The sequence below is a fragment of the Sceloporus undulatus genome, chromosome 1 (genome assembly GCF_019175285.1).
Source record: "Sceloporus undulatus isolate JIND9_A2432 ecotype Alabama chromosome 1, SceUnd_v1.1, whole genome shotgun sequence".
Lineage (NCBI taxonomy): Eukaryota > Metazoa > Chordata > Lepidosauria > Squamata > Phrynosomatidae > Sceloporus > Sceloporus undulatus.
This window is the reverse complement of record NC_056522.1, coordinates 160,704,196-160,721,185: the sequence shown is the minus strand read 5'-3', so window position 1 is coordinate 160,721,185 and position 16,990 is coordinate 160,704,196. Positions and strand designations below refer to the sequence as shown.

General features: G+C 43.0%; 1 protein-coding gene across 2 annotated transcripts in view; it reads right to left on the bottom strand.

The window, feature by feature from the left end:
* The window catches only part of CREB1 (cAMP responsive element binding protein 1), a 40,632-nt gene extending 30,102 nt beyond the window's left edge, over nucleotides 1–10,530 (bottom strand). Inside the window, exon 1 of one of the 2 annotated variants that reach the window (XM_042472775.1) lies at nucleotides 10,214–10,530. The gene's annotated coding sequence lies outside the window, so the exon portion shown is untranslated. The remainder of the gene's footprint in view (nucleotides 1–10,213) is intronic. The other variant, XM_042472766.1, reaches the window with a different exon arrangement.
* Nucleotides 10,531–16,990: the final 6,460 nt, after the last annotated feature.

The window sequence follows — 16,990 nt, the reverse complement described above, 5'->3', positions numbered from 1 at the left end:
AAAGTGTCATCCACGTATCGGAACCAAGTTGTGGGCTTTTTCGGTGCTGTTTCCAGGGCTTGCTTTTCAAAGTGTTCCATGTAAAAGTTTGCTATCACAGGGCTTAGAGGGCTTCCCATTGCTACCCCATCTCTCTGTTCGTAGAATCCATTGTCCCACTGGAAATAGCTTGTGGTGAGGCAATTCACTATGGAAAAAGAAAATGAGCCTTTTCCTTTGGCGCAAAAGGGAGCGGCATTTTGCCGTTCCTTTTAGCGTCGGGAAAAGGCTGAATCGGGGCCGTGGCATGTAGTTGTCGCGGCCCCGATCCGGCACTGAAAGGGGCAGTCTGTTTAGCCCCTAAGTCTTTGTTGCTTCCTTGCATGCATATAAAGGGGTACAAGGATGAGGACTCTCTGTTCCCCCATCCCCCAGACACTGATGTACTGCCATTTAGCATGGGTTATGCTGGCCAGGGCAGATGGGTTCATAACTCAAAAAATCTGGAGGATAAACTGTTCTCAGCCTCTGCAGTATAAGCAATCTGAAGCCATTTTTTAAAAAAAATCCCATCTTCTAGTTTTTTTAATTGATCAAGTCTTTATAAGCTTCCACTACTAGTAGAGATTTCTATAGAACAACTTACCCTCATTTTGATGCAAAGTACAGTACATTTAAGCTCTTTTATTATTTTCATGAATCAGGTAGTTTCCCCAAAAGTAACCTAAACCTAGCCTTGCAGTAACGGTGTGATCTTGAAAACAGCAATCAAAATCTTTTCAAGGTACAGTCCACCAACATCTTGTCACCCTATGTACAACAATGGCATGACTTCAGTATGCAAACACAAAGTAAAACGTATAAAAAACATGAAACAGTGGTTTGGCTACAATGCCAATTACTGAGAAGCAATACACTGATGATTTTAAGAGGAGGAAGCAATGGCCTGTTACAGACTGCCAAAATAAAGCTGCTTCGGGTCTCTTTGGAAGTATGCTGTTTAAATGATGCATGCATCCTAAGAATCCAGAAGCTGCACTCCAGTGTTTAGGAATGGAGTGTGGCTTTGGCACGACCTCTGGACACTTAGGACCCATGCATCATTTAAATAGCATACCTCCAAAGAGACCCAAAGCAGCTTTATTTTGGCAGTCTGTAACAGGCCAATGTGTCCAAAATCATGTTACATGCTGTAGAGCTGAAAGCATGATTATCCAACTCAGAGCCTGTTCCTTTTGTGTATATAAGAACAGAGAAGGTGGCTGAGGTAATCTCCATAAGGGATAAAGTCTATTCATAAGACTGATGTATTAATTATGGAGACGTCTATTTGGAAGAAACTTTCACTGATATTACTGGTATCAGCTGGTTTCTAAATACATCCAGAATTAAAAGTTTGATAACAGGAATTCCACAAATATTTTTCATTTTTTAGTATTTTCTTCATTATGCAGACAAAAGAAAATTGAAGCAAAAATGGCTTAGGTTGCCAAACCTGCTAATGGAGTGAGGGAGGTCCTAAACACACTGCAGAAATAATCCAGCTTGAGATACCTAACTACAGTACTTTGGCTCAATGCTCAGAGAGCTCTGGTGCCACAATAAACTACAATTCCCAGGATTCCCTAGCACTGAGTCAGGGCAGTTAAAGTTGTCTCAGACTGGATTATTTCTGCAGTGTGTTTTGGACCAGAATCCGGTTTATAGTGTTTATATCCCTAGGGTAGTACTGATTATAGCCAATAAAAGCAGCAACTACTGAATTCCTCATTAATTTTTGACTAAAATAATATTGTTTGTCTAAAAAAAAAAAAACAATATGAAGATGTATCTTACAATAATCAGAAACATCAGGAAAGCTACAAAAAGCAAGCTTGCCAGTGGGTAAACATCTTTTTCCAGCGCCGCACATGAAAATATAGTATAATGTACTGAAACTGAATGGAAAATGTGGCTTTTTCAGATATGCAGGAAATTAATAATAACAATTCCAGATTTCATTTTATTTGAGGCTGTCTGCTGTCTGAACACTATGTAACATATAAGCCTTATAATATGTGAGCTGGAACCAAATTAAAAATGTTCAGATTTATTTTATTTTTCAATTAGACCTAAAGGAATAATTTAGATGTATCAAACAAGATGAAAACTGATTACCAGACGTGTGTGTGTAAGTCAACAATGCATGGATTTTTTTCCAAGAACTGAATACAATTCTGATGTTCTTCATGTCCAAGAGTTATCATTTTCAGCGTATTATGTACAGCTCTATGTATGTTTAGTCAGGTTTCACTGAGCTCAATCAGGCTTTCTCCCAAGTGATTCTGCAGGCTCAGATGTTCAATGAGATCAGTTTGATTACAGTACAACCAGTGGATCTTTGAGAACTGTGGCTATGGCTGCTGTTTCAGGAAATGTTAGAGTTCAGTAGAATCTTTGGGGGGGGGGGGGGTTCAATGAAAACCAAATTTCCTTTGCAGTGCTGAAGCCAAAAATGTTGGATATGTACTAAGATAGTGCTTCACAAACTGCTAAGGCAGGTGCACTTGGGGGGTTGTGGGACATGAGGAAGAGCTGTGTAAAATTCCAGGAATGAATAAGAGCCTGGACCAGATGAAATGTTTCTGACATTACTTTTGTTGTTATTAACTGCCATGGAGTCAGTCCTGACTCATGGCAACGCTGTGGATGAGACATCTCCAAAGCTCCCTGTCTTCCACTGCTCTCCTCAGCTCCTGCAAACCCAGACCTGTGACCCTCCTGATTTGAGTCCATCCATCTGGTGTGTGGTCTTCTTCTCTTTCTGTTGCCTTCTACCTTCCCTACCACTATTGTCTTTTCTAGAAACCGATTCAGTTTTGTCATCTTTGCTTCCAGGGGAGTTTAGGCATGATCTGTTGAGGGACCTGTTTGTTTGTCCATGGTATCCTCAGCACTCTTCTCCAGCACCGCAACTCAAATGAGTTTATTTTCTTTCTGTCAGATTTTTTCACTGTACAACTCTCACATGGCTTGGATGGTTGTGCCTTTAGGGCTCTGCTGTATATCCTTACATTTTAGGATCTCATCTCATTCTTCTATGGCTGCCCTTACAAAAGTGGGCTGACTGCACTTTGACAGAAGACCTTCCATGTGAATCAGACTGGAATGACGGAAGACATGTGAATCAAGGAGGGTCCTCTGCTAAAGTGCAGTCAGTCCATTTTTGCATTGCCTAAGTAATGCCAGAAATGAAGAGGAGTTACTACCATTGAACTATATACCCTCATACATGTCCTAGAAACTAGAATTTTACATCATACATAGAAAGGTCAACATGATAGTGCTTCTGAAAGGCAGAAAGCTTGAAAACTACTGACAATAAGGAAAGAGTGAATCAGAGCATGATCACATCTACTCATCTTGGTTTATGGGTGTACAGATTTTTTTTTTTAGGCTAGACAACTATATCTATCTAATACAGATCTGAAACTGCACTAAGGAAAATTGCTTGACTAGAGTCCAACCCACACTGCAGAAATAATCCAGTTTGAGATTGCTTTAACTGCCCTGGCTCAGTGCTAGGGAATCCTGGGAACTTCAGTTTACTGTGGCACCAGAGCTCTCTGACAGAAAAGGCTAAATGTCCCACAAAACTACAGTTCCCAGAATTCCCTAGCATTTAGCCAGAACAATTAAAGCGGCCCTTTTAATACAAGTGATGCCAGTGTTGCTATATTATGCATTAGTTTTCTTAAGAGATAACAGCCTAAAATGAACTCAGGGTTTTAGAACAGAGATGAACAGCTGTCAAGGGCTGGGGGCCTTATCAGTGATTTGTGAGAACCTGGAGAGCCTACTCCCCATTGTTACCCTTTGCAATTCACTCCAAAATGTAGGATGGAGGATGATTTTATTGCTCCTCAGTGACCAATACTAGCCATGTAGGGGGAAGATGCCATTGACATTCCACCATATATTCAGGTATTTTCAAGTATCTTCCTGTTTTTAACATAGTTAAAAAGCCACAAAAAGGTGAGGCAACCTAAAAACACCTAGAAACCACCTCCCAGAGACTTGGGGGCACTATCAGTCTTTTTGAATACACACACACACACACACAAGCAAACACACCCAAAATTGGTGTGTGGACCACTGGAAATTGCAAAGACGTCCTTGGGGTTGTAATTTGCCTATCTCTGCTTTAGGAATAATCTCCCATGGAACATCTGCTTCTGACAAAATGAGGGAGGATTTCCATACAGAACAAGGTTTTGTGAAAGATCCTCTGCTAACATATTCCACAATCTAGTTTCCCATGAAACTGAAAACAAATGACTTTGCAATAAGATAAAAGCCATCCCTGAACACTTCCTGTGTGTATGGTGCCTAGGATACTAATGTCCACCACCTACCTAAATCAAGCATATGACAAATCCAACGGATAAAAGCAGACAACCCCCAAGACATGCGTGCATTAAAAACATAACTAGTTGGAAGAAGAGCCAAATGATCTAAGATATAGCCTGCAGATAAACTAATCCCTCTGTTCAAGGCTAGAGTGATTTCAACTAATATAGTGATGGCCACAGGTGTATTCTCCCCCACTACACTTATTGGCTAAAAAGTACTTTAAAACAGTGTTTCTCGAGCTATCTGGTGTGGGAGACCAAAAGGATTTTTTTCTCCCTATGTGCCAGGGATCAGTACAGTACTATATTTGTGTCCATTGGCTACAACTGTTTTTTCATTTCTTGGAAGCTTTCCAGAGTCAGGCAGCAGATGGCTCAGGGACCATTAGCAGCCCATGCACCACCACTTTGAACAGCATGGCTTCACAACACATACATAGCTTTTTCTCCTGACAGATTTCTTCTACAAAGCAAGTAATATGAACTATTGGAGAAACTGACTTTGGAAGGAAAGTTGTGCAATTATAAATGTGAAATAAGCAAAAATGAAAATTTATATAAAACATGTCAGTGACCACGCATTTGACATTTTATGACTTATGAGCTCCACTGTTTTATTCCCCCTGTCCCCCATATCACTGTAGTTTCCAAATGAGGATTATACCTGAAGGATTTTTTATCTACACCTGCTTGACATTAGCAGAAAATGCTTGTTTGTGCAAACCAGTCCATATTACCAAGTCCCCCAACCCTACTGTAGGTTTATGAACTATATATCCAGAGATCCCCCAATCCTTAAGAGCAGATTTTCAGAGGTTTACAATGCAGAGGTTTACATTGCATAAAAGTGATCAAAGGCAGTGTCCAACTTGTACATGGCAGCACTTTCTACTAAAACAGTGATGCTAATAACGCACACAGCCCAAAGTGTGACATATGAAAGATGGCTGCCAGTCCATAAAGCCTGTTAGGGAAAATAATCAAGGACAATGTTTGGCTGACAACTGAAATATTAGGAGATGTAAACTTTAGAAAGTCCTAGACTGAGAGTGCCAACTACATATATAGTGAAATTTAGGCCTGTTACAGACTGCCAAAATAAAGCTGCTTTGGGTCTCTTTGGAGGTATACTATTTAAATGATGCCTGGGTCCTAAGAGTCTGGAGGTCACGCCAAAGCCACACTCCATTCCTAAGCACTGGAGTGCAGCTTTGGTGCAGCTTCTGGATTCTTAGGATGCATGCATCATTTAAACAGCATACTTCCAAAGAGACCCGAAGCAGCTTTATTTTGGCAGTCTGTAACAGGCCATCGTTTTGCAGGATGATCAAGTATGTATCTGTAGCAGTAAATAAATGAACTGTGTTGTAAACATGATGAAATTTTCCCTATATTGTCACAAAGTGTGTGAGCCTCAGTATTAACCAGCACCAAGTAATTTCCTAGAAAGTTAACATTGTTGTTATTGTTGTTGTTGTGTGTCATCAATATATTTCTGAGTTATGGCAACCCTAAGGTAAGGTTTTCTGGGGCTGAAGAGTAAGGCTTGAGTGGGTTTTCATGGCCAAGGGGGAAAGTGAATCTCCAAAGTCATAGTCCAACTCTTAACCCCACTACACCATGCTGGCCCAATTTAATACACTGGGATATTATTGCAAAAATTAGCCCTTTTATTTTGTGGCCTATTCTGCAACAGATCTCACTAGAATACAATCAAATAAAGCTTCTAATCTAGCTAAAATTCCACTTTTTACAATGTCTCTGAGACAATTCTTTAAAAGAAAAATCCCAATCCTTGTTGAAAGATAAATGAGAGGATTAGGAGGGAATGAGGGAGCCCCTTTACTGGTGGAATATATCTCATTCAGCCCCCAATGAGAAACCACCCTGTTGTAGATCCTAAAAGACTACTGTTAGGTGAGGGAAGAGTTTGGACCTGCTGTGTCAAAAGTGACATTGTTCTCTGAAGCTTTGCTTCTTAGCTATACAAGCCTTGAGCAGACATAGCAAATTTCATGCTAGTGCAAGGGGGGGATTGCCATTAAAACAACACTCTCCTTAAAATTAAACTATGTTCACTTGCCTTGGTTGGACAGAGAATCAACAGAGCATGGGAAGTGTGAGATTGCCCACAACTCACAATTCTATTCAGGATAACTCCACTCACCCTCATCCACAAGTTTAAATACAGATTAACTTTACTTGTTTGCACTATTCCCATCTCCCCCCCCCCCCTGGGTTTATTGCTTTTTGTCTTGAGAGTGTAAAGTATGTTACTTGGCAGAGTGCCTTGTAAACTGAACCTGTGCTAATAGTACAAATGAAATAAATGGTTAATAATGCCAGAACTGTCACATTTAATACAACTCTTTTAAGCACTTCAGCCGACACATTATAGCAGTGAAAACAGATAAACAGGAAAGAGTCAAACTGGGGCACTGAGGATTAAAGCAGGTCTTCAAGCTCCAACTCTGTTTTCAGCACCTGTGGTTTCACCATAGCCACACGCTGAGTTGTGAGGAAAACAAGGTGTTCAAGAATACAGTTTTGATCCAAAAATACTTTTATTTAAAAGGGGACCTTTGAAGACCTTTCAAACTCAAAGGACCTTTTGAGCACAAACTCAGGAGCCATGCCATTTGAGAATATTTTTTTAAAAAGGAGAAGATTAGATGTTTTTCTATTAGTGTAAACTCCTTCCAAATGATCCTGGGTGCTTTCTGACTGTGAAAGGGGATCTTGCAGCACCTTTGAGGCTAACTGAAAGAGAGGAGCAGGAAGCATGAGCTTTGGTAGACTTGAGCCTCCTTGAGAAGAATGAAGGTGCCCTTGACCATTTAGTTCATTCCACACTGCATTCCAATACTGATTCATATGGTTATCTCCTCTCCTTGGCTCTAGGCAACATCCTTTCTCCCGCCTTTGTCCCCCAATCTGTAAATTTCAATTGTCATACACAACCAGGTTACACAGGTCTATCTCTGGACTCTCCACCTCATGCACCTGAGGAAGTAGGCTCATTCCTAGGAGAGCTCATGCTCCCAACTTCTGTCTCTAGTGGCAGAATTCAAAGATATAGCCATGTTAGTCTGTACAATCAGTGTGTAGAGAGATCTTGCGGCACCTTTGAGACTAACTGAAAGAACTTGGCAGCATGAGAGCTTTTCTAGGCTTCGGTCTATTTCCTCAGATGCATTTGGTGTATTACCACACTACTCTTACAGCTCTGCTGTTCCACTTTTACTGCTCTGGCTGCCTGCTGTTGCATTCTGGGATCTGTAGTTTAGGGAGAGGCATTTAGAATTCTCAGCCAGAGCGCCCTGAGGCCTCACTGAACTACAAGCCCCAGAATGCAACAAGAGGCAGTCAGAGCAGTAAAAGTGGAATAGCAGCACTGTAAGAGTGTAGTGTAGTAATGTGGTAAATGACAGAAGTTGGCAGCATGAGCTTTCATAGACCCAAACAGACAGGCCAAAATAAAGCTGATTTGGGTCACCTTGGAGGTATGCTGTTTAAATGCTGCATGTGCCCTAAGAGGCCGGAAGCCGCACCAAAGCCACCCTCCAGTCCTAAGGACTGGAGCACAGCTTTGGCGCAGCTTCTGGCCTCTTTAAGATGCGTGTGTCTTTTAAACAGCATACCTCCAAAGTCACCCAAAGCAGCTTTATTTTGGCTTGTCTGTTCGGGCCCTTAAGTCTACTTCCTCAGATGTTTTTGGGAGTCTGAGGAACTATATTGATGTCTAGGAAAGCTCATGCTGCCAACTTCTTCCTTTCAGTTAGTCTCAAAGGGGCTACAAGATCTCTCTACATAGTCCTCTCTGTGTTAAGTCTCAAAGGTGGCACACAAGATCCCTTTGCCTACTGACTTTCCAGGCTAACATGACTTTGCCCAGGAGGAATTTGGGGGCCGCCTGTCTGGCCCAAGGAAGGAGCTGGGACTGGGCCTCCCCATTCCTTGCCTAGCCATGGGCAGGAAAAAAGGCAGGCGAGGCCTGTTGGGGTGGGGCAGCTGCCTGGCTCCTTAGCCAGAGGCTCAGGGAAGAAGGAAAGCAAGGCAGGGCGGTGGAGGAAGGAGCCAGCTGGCTTAGTACCCATAGGGAGAGGCTTTTTGGGGGGAGGCTTTGGGGGGAAAGCACCTGCTCCAGGTGAAGGGTGACCACAGGGTCCTCTCCCTGCACTGCAACCCCAAAACACCCTCCATTTTGAGCACCACTAAGAAGCAGGGCTTTCATAGCAGTGTTTTCAGCTTAAAAAAATTAGGTCATATCTTCCATTTTGTTGTCACCCTGCCTCCCCCAAGGAGGGCATCCTCTTCTCTGAGGAGGGAGGGAAAGAGTCATGGCCTATTTATTGTTGTTGGTGCGTAGGGAGATCTTGCAGCCCCTTTGAGGCTCACTGGAAGAAAGAAATTGGCAGTAGGAGCTTCCCTAGGCTTCAGTCTCCTTCCTCAAAGAGGTCCAAAAGCATCTGAGGAAGCAGATTTAAGTTTAGGAAAGCTCATGCTGTCAATTTCTTTCTTCCAGTGAGCCTCAAAGGGGCTACAAGAGCTCTCTACAGACTGATTCCACAGATTAACATGGCTATATCTTTGAATAATAATAATAATAATAATAATAATAATAATAATAATATGCATCTGAGGATATTGACTGAGGTCTACTGCCATTTTCTTTCTTCCAGTAAGTCTCAAAGGGGCTACAAGATCACTCTACCTAAACGGCTATATCTTTGAAAAACAACAACAATGACAACAACAACAACATGTATTAGAGGAAGTAGACTTAAGCCTAGGAAAGCTCATGCTGCCAACTTCTTTATTTCAGTCAGTCTCAAAGGGGCTACAAGATCTCTCTACATATTATTATTATTATTACTATTCAAGCCTAGGAAAGTTCCTGCTGCCATTTTCTTTCTTCCAATGAGCCTCAAAGGGGCTACTACAAGATCTGTCTATGTACTGACTCTACAGACTAACAGGGCTATATCTTTGAACTCTACAACTACTACTACTGCTGCTGCTGTTGTTGTTGTCATCTGCCCTGGACTCCAGAGCCCCCTCTCCAAATACATGGCCATTATATTACCCTTCTTCTCCATAGGTAACAAAACCAAGTAAAATGGGGGGGGGGGGAGAGATATGAAGAGGATGGGGGGCTCTTCCAAAGGCCTAGGAGGGCAGGCGTCCCTCCATTTCCCCCAAACCAGCAGCAACAGCAGCGAAGGCCGTGCATTTCTCCCTCCTCCTCCTCCTCCTCCTCCTTGGCTTCCCTTTCAGCTTCCTATCCGCCATTACTCTTTGTTCGAGAGGCGGCGAGGGAGAAGAAGAAGAAAGGGAAGGGGAAAGGAGAGGAGGAGGAGGAGAGAGGAAAAGGGAGATAGAGAAGAAGGGAGACAGAAAAAGAGGCTCCATTTTATATATTATATATAAAGAAGGGGAGCAAAGGAGGGGCCTCTAGGCCTAGATTCCCTTTCCCTTCTTCACTATTGCTGTTGTTGCTCTGGGTGCGTCCACACTGGAGCAATCATAACCCGCTTTGATACCGCTTTAACTCTTTGTCTGGCTCTTTGCTATGGAATTCTGGGAGTTGGAGTTTGTTGTGGGGCCCAGAGCTAAGCTCTGGGCCCCACAACAAACTCCACCTCCCAGAATTCCATAGCAAAGAGCCAGATGGATATAAAGCGGTATCAAAGCGGGTTATGATTGCTCCAGTGTGGAATGCATCCGAAGAGGAAGAGCAATCTCCATCTCCCTTCCTTCCTTCCTCTGCCTGTCTGCTTGTTCCTTCTCCTCCTTGTGTTGCTGGTGGTGCTGGGTGTCTCGGTCCTCCCTTCTGCCCTTACCGGCTGGAGGCTGCCTCCGTCACTGCTTTCGTCCGCGCCGAGGCTCCCGCCGCAGTTTTTATTCTCTCCCCCACGTAACACACCGCGTCAAACTACACCTCCGCCGCGTCACTCTCAGTCAGGGCGCACACACACAGCACCACCACGACGAGCAGCACGGCAACGCCAGCCCCGGACAAGGCAGGCTGCAAGGAAGGCAGGAAGGCTGCGACAGAGGAGGAGGAGGAGGAGGACTGGAAGCGGGGAGAAGGAGGCCGAGGGGAGCCGGGGACGGAGTTGCCGCCGAGGAGCATGCCTCTCCTCCTCCTCCCTCCCTCCCTTCCTCCCTCCCTCCTCCTCCTCTCTGCCCCCCCAACACACACTCTCCGGCTCTATTAGGCTACGAGAGCCTCCCTCCCTCCCTCCCTCTCTGTTACGGAGAAACCCGAACGGACTCGGCGGAAATGCCCGAAGGCTGGGCGGCTGGAATGGCGGGGGGAGAGAGGGAGAGTCAAAATGGCCGCTCGGCAGAAAAGAGAGAGAGAGAGAGAGAGGTGCCAGGAGTGGCGGCCCTGTTGTGCTCGTTGTTTTGTGGTTGTGTGGCTTTTCCGACCCCAATAAGGCTCCCTTTTAAACCCGGACCCTAATATGTGCCTGTTTGAAGCCGTTTCTGGCATATGGCGACCCTAATATGTGTCTTTGTAATGCTGACCCTAACATACGATTGTTTTTCCAAGTCGTTTCAGACTTATGGCAATCCTTAATATGAGCCTTTTCCATGCCTTCCCTAATATGGGCCTCTTTCAAGTCATTTCCGGCTTATGGTGACCCTAATATGGGTCTTTTCCAAGTCATTTTTGGCTCGTGGTGACTCTTATATGTATCTTTCTCAAGACATTTCAGACTTATGGCATCCCTAATAAGTGCTTTTTCAATGCCAAGCCTAATATGGGCCTTTTGCAGGTTGTTTCTAGCTTATGGCAACCCTAATATGTGGCATTTTTAAGATTCAGACCTATGGCATCCCTAATATAGGCCTTTTTAATACCAACCCTAACAAGGGCCTTTTGCAAGTCATTTCATACTTGATGGCAACCCTAATATGTGCCTTCAAGTTGTTTCAGAGCTATGGTGAACCTAATATGGTGCCCCTAAGGCAGACCTATTATGGGGTTTTCTTGGCAAGATTTGTTCAGATGGTCTTTCTTTCTTTCTTTCTTGCCATCCTCTGAGGCTGAGAGAGTGTGACTTGGTCAGGGTTACCCAGTTTCATGGCCCAGCCGGAATTTGAACCCTGGTGGCCATTTTGGTGCAGTGGTTTGAACATTGGATTAGTACACTGGGAGCCCAGGGTTCAGTTCCCAGCTCAGCCATAGAAGCCCACTTGGGCTAGTCACATTCTCTCAGCCTCTGAGGGCGGCCATGGCAAAACCCTTCTGAAGAAACTTGCCAAGAACGTGAAGGCACACAACAGCAACAACTCCCAATGTTCTAGTACAGTGGTCCCAACCTTCCTAATGCCGTGACCCTTTAATACAGTTCTTCATGTTGTGGTGACCCAAACCCTTGAAATTATTTTTGTTGCTACTTCATAACTAATTAAATAGGTGTTTTCTAATGGTCTTAGGCAACCCCCATGAAGGGGTCATTCGACTCCCAAAGGGGTCCCGACCCACATGTTGGGAACCACTGTTCTAGTACATTGGCTGTCTGAAGTAACTGCAGAGGCTCCCACCAATGCAACCCTTGGGGACAATACGATGAACATGAATCAGATGTTAGGCTGGACTACAGAGGGAAGGCTTGCTCAATGGCTGCTCTGCCCCCTCCCCTGTAGTAAGGGAAACTGGGAGCCAAGCCCTTCTCACAAACATTAATAAAGGGCGGGGGGGATACAGTCAACTCTCCACATTTGCAGCTTTGACTTATTTATTTATTTGGACTCTTCAGCCACAAAGGCTCTCTCAAAGTGGTTTAAAATTAGACGGTTCTCTGCTCTCAGTCTTACAATCTAAAAAGACATGACACAAAAGGAGAAGGGAATGGCAGCAGGGAAGGGGATCAAGTCCAGCAGTTCTCTCCCTCTGAGTCCATGGCAGATGGACTGGCTCTCTTTCTTAATGTAGGCTAGGCCTGATGGAGCTGGCCTGCCTCTCCGAGGCTGAGGAAGTAATGCAGGTAACAGATCCTTGTCTCTGTCCAGCAAAAGGACAAACCCTTGCCCTCTATACCCAGTGCAAGAGCAGTGCCTACTGCTAGACCACTGAGGGAAGCAGAGGTCCAAGGCAGTAGCAAACACAGCATCCTCTTCCTACTGTCCCCTGATGGTCTCTGTGGTCCTCAGTCTCTCCCCTGATGGCTCTTCATTCCCTTAGAGGCCACAGCAGGAGCAGAATGGAGGGAGAGTGCCTCACCACCAGCCACTGGGACTAGGCAAAGATGGCTCTTTTGTGGCTTTTGTGATTTTGATGAACATGTTCTCTCCAGGAATCTCTTAAGTCCTCCAGCAAAATCCTGCCAAAGTTGACCATAGAGTTGTGCTGGAGAACCTGGACGTTCTTAGAGAAGACACTTCTCTAGTCATTTGTAGGTCCTCCAGCATGAGTCTGTGGTCAACCTTTGGCAGATGTTGACCATAGAGTTGAACTGAAGGACCTGGAGAGACCAGGTTCTCTTAGGTAAAAGGAACAGTGTTTTTTTATTTGTGGTTTCCCCACATTCACGGGGGTCTTTCACCTCTAACCCCAGCAAATGCAGAAGGACCACTGTAATGGCGGAAGAGGGCATAAAAGGGGTAAGCTGGGCAAATAATACGATACTTGTTTCTCTCCTGTCACTCAAACAGCTTTCACAGTGAAGGTCATTGAGGGAGATGGTGAGGAAGCGCTGGGCTCAACACACATATTCGAGGGGTATGCATATACTAAAGGTGCATCTCTACGCTGTAGAAATAATGCAGTTTAGCACCACTTTAAGTGTTGTAGCTCCATCCTATGAAATTCTGTTATCTGCACTTTTATAGGGCCTTTAGCCTTCTCCGCCAGAGTGCTGGTGCCTCACAAAAGTGCAAATCCCAGGTTCTGTAGGTAGGGACCATGGCTGTTAAAGTGGTGTCAAACTGCATTATTTCTACAATGTAGACACACCCTATGAGGGACCATAGCCCTAAGAAGCAATTTAGTATCGCCAGCAATTCCCAACCTGTGCCCCATGCCCACTCCAGGAAAATGAAAGAAATTGAGTGAAATTAAAGAACAAGAATATATTCTTATATATACTCCTAAACGCCATTAACTTGTAAGACATAGAGTAGGTCTCTTAGTGGCTCCACCATAGAAATTGATTCTAAAAAGGGCTCTGTGTGTCAAAAAGCTTGGGAACCCCTACGTTATGCAAACCTCTCTATAGTTTAGCTAAGATCTGATTCATGGGCCACAAATGTATGCTAATTTCTGTATTTTGTACATTTCCTGATGTACTATTATATTGTACACGGCTTGGAAATTTTCAGATCTAAGAAGTCTACAAACACTTGTATGCTAAATAAAATAATACAGTGCCCTTTCCAGGAGCGTTTGTGTTACTGGCTAGAAGAGATACTGCAACATTTTGTTGGGCATCTCTATTTGCAACTTCTAATACTAAACTTGGTGATCCCAGCACTTTTGATAGTGACTCAATCTCACTCACAGAGAACGTGGTAATTTGTGCATACTTGGGACTCCCCAGGTATGCAGATACACATTTACTTGAATGTGTGTATTTACATAGCCTGACAAGCCATGGAATATTGAGGATATCAGTTGCAAAGGAAAATTGGGGGGGGGGGGGTTTAAATTGCCTACTTGAACCTCTACTACTATTCATTACTTAGGATAATTGTCTGTGGCAATGAAGTTGAAAACCCTTTTACTGTGCTACCTAAGGAAAATCTGGGAGATGGGGAAAAGAAAAGGGACAACTTTCTTTCCCAATGTACTGAAACCATCAATCATATATCAATAAAGTGTTCAGGCTGGCAGTTGGCAGCCATTCCTAAATATGACCTCTTTAATATATAGCACAATCAGAAACGATTTCAGGAAGGTCAGAAAGAAAAGTATCATTGTACCCCTCATTGGAGCTCTGTTCCTAGGTGCCAGGACCACTTCCTTTTAGCAGCTACGGATATGGTACACCTATCTGCAGATCTTTATGTATGGGTCCCACACTGTTCCATTTTTAAATATGTTTAGAAGTTTTAAAGTGGGGACTTCCACTAATCTGTTGCCACCAAATGTGGAGGTCTCGTGGTCATCCCACTCTGCCAGCAAATGTGAAGACCTCCTCCAGCCTTACCTCTATGGCCACCAACTATGGAGACCTCCCAGGTGTCTTCATGGTTCCTGTGCTAGGCTTTACTCATCTTATATCCTCACTGGACACTATCCCCCTTGATTAGTTGCTATCAGCACAGATACCCTGTTCCTGAATTTAAGCATTGCAATATCCCTTATGTAGCATTCTCAAAGACAAAAGTGCATAATACACAAAATGATTTATTTTAAAAATTGGACATAACATCACAGATTACTTATGTAAATCGCATCTCTCTTACACTCATCTAGTAAACTCTGACCTGACTCTAACTAATCTCTATCTCTGACCCTAACTCTCCTAATCCTTCAAACTCTTAAACCCAACTAATTCCTAATCTTGACAGACTACTCTCTCATCTCCAACTAACTGCCATATACACCTGCCGTTTAGAAATCTGTTCAGACATCTAACCAGTCAATGACTCACTCCCAATATTTCATTCTCTCACCTCCTTTCAGCTTCTTACCTTATAACATCTACCTATACCTTGTATATACAACCATACTACCTTAATTAATGCCTCTTTCACTGATAACTCTAATTCACATATCTATTCATAGAGAAGAATATCTAGAAACACACAGCAGCAAGGCTGCCTTCTTGCATTTAGGATGTAGATGAGATATTATGCCTGTACCCATATCATGATATGTAGAAACAATTGAATCAATAAACAAAAATATTTGAGGCAGTGTTAATTGTGCTCATATTTACTTTTTATTTTTTATTCTTTATATCTTGCCTTTTTCCCAACTGGGGACTAAAGATGGTTTACAACACAATAAAAACCAATAGGAAAAAACATGAAATAAAAACCTTATGATACAGACTTAGCAAATGATACATATTATGTTAGTGATACAAAATTACTAAAATTGCTAAATTACTTATGAGTCTAAGGAAAAGCCAATTATTCTTATTATTATTATTGCTTGTTGTCAGTGTTTAAAAGACAAGGCTAATATTTAAAAATGCATTAATATATCACCAGATGGCAGTGTAAACCAAGATACAGCAACTTGAACTGTAGGAAATTGCACTTACTGTAGTTTTTAAAAAATAAATCATCCTGCTGAATTATAGCAGTATGTCATTGTGGCCCAGGACTAGTAGAGTGACCATTATACTAGTACTAAGTAATGTTAGGCTAGTATTAGGTACACCTAAATTCATATTTTGTTGGATGCAAACTTTTGGGGTTGAGAAAGTTCAGAGCTCCATTCAGCACAATCAGTAGTACTGAACCCATATGTAACAGGACTGCTGACTCCATTTGGAAATGAGTGAAGTAATGCCTGTTATCATCTAAAGAGGGAAACCCTATAAGGCAGTTATAAGCGCTCTAAAATTGTGCTGCTAATTTTAGCCATGGATTATCTCAGCAACGCTTGAGATACATGTTCTCTTAAGCCTCCATCTTCTCTGAATCTGCTGCAGCTTCTCCATCTTATTATATGTGTGTGTGTGTGTGTGTTTATGCTGACATTTAAAATCCATAAGCAGTAATTGCAGTTGTGTGAATAAACAACATGAATTATTCTAAGGCTGTTGTACTTCGGACACATCACAAGAAGGCATGACTCACTGGAAAAAAAACTAATGCTAGGAAAGGTGGAGGGAAGCAGGAAGAGAGGAAGGCTGCATGCTAGATGGATGGACTCTATTAAAGAAGTCATGGGTATGACTTTGCAGGAACTAAGCAGAGCAGTGAAGGTTAGGGAGTCTTTGAGATGTTCATCCACAGGGTCATCCTGGGTCGAGATCCACTCAAGGGCAGTTAACAACAACAGCAACAAACAACATACATTTACAAAGCACTAGATCCATTTCAGTGACCTGATTCATCCATTCAGAATAAAATCTTGTGATGCTGAGCAATTTTCTTCAGTGTGAAGAAGCTGAGGTTTAACATCACAGGTTTATATGTGATAAAAGCCCAGTGCTGGCTGCCAGAGCAAGCTCCAATGACTCTTCAAGGTGAGAAAACAAGAGGCAGCCGCGTCCTACACTGTTAGCAACACTCATACAAAATTAGTTTCTCTGGTAGACTTCTCAAGCATTTTATTGCTTTGAGAGCCGTAAATACACAATGAACCTGAAACAAAATACAGTAGCTCAAAATAGAAATGGGACTTCAGCATCCTCCTCCTTTTAAGTTAATGAACTGCAGCGCAGGTCTGCCCCATTACAGGACTTGGAACATTTACTGTGGTTCAGCGTAATAAATCCTCTTGGCCAAATACAGGCAAATTGCATGCTCGATTAGTCAGAGAATATTGATTTCTTTGCTTAACCCCTTACTGTTTTAAGTCGGGAGAGGGCGAGGCAAGCAACTAGAATCACAACTTCCCAATTTTGGGTGGAAAGTGGGATACAAATAAACATAATAATGATATAATAATCACAAAGGAAAAGTTGTTGAAATGCAGGAATGAGGGG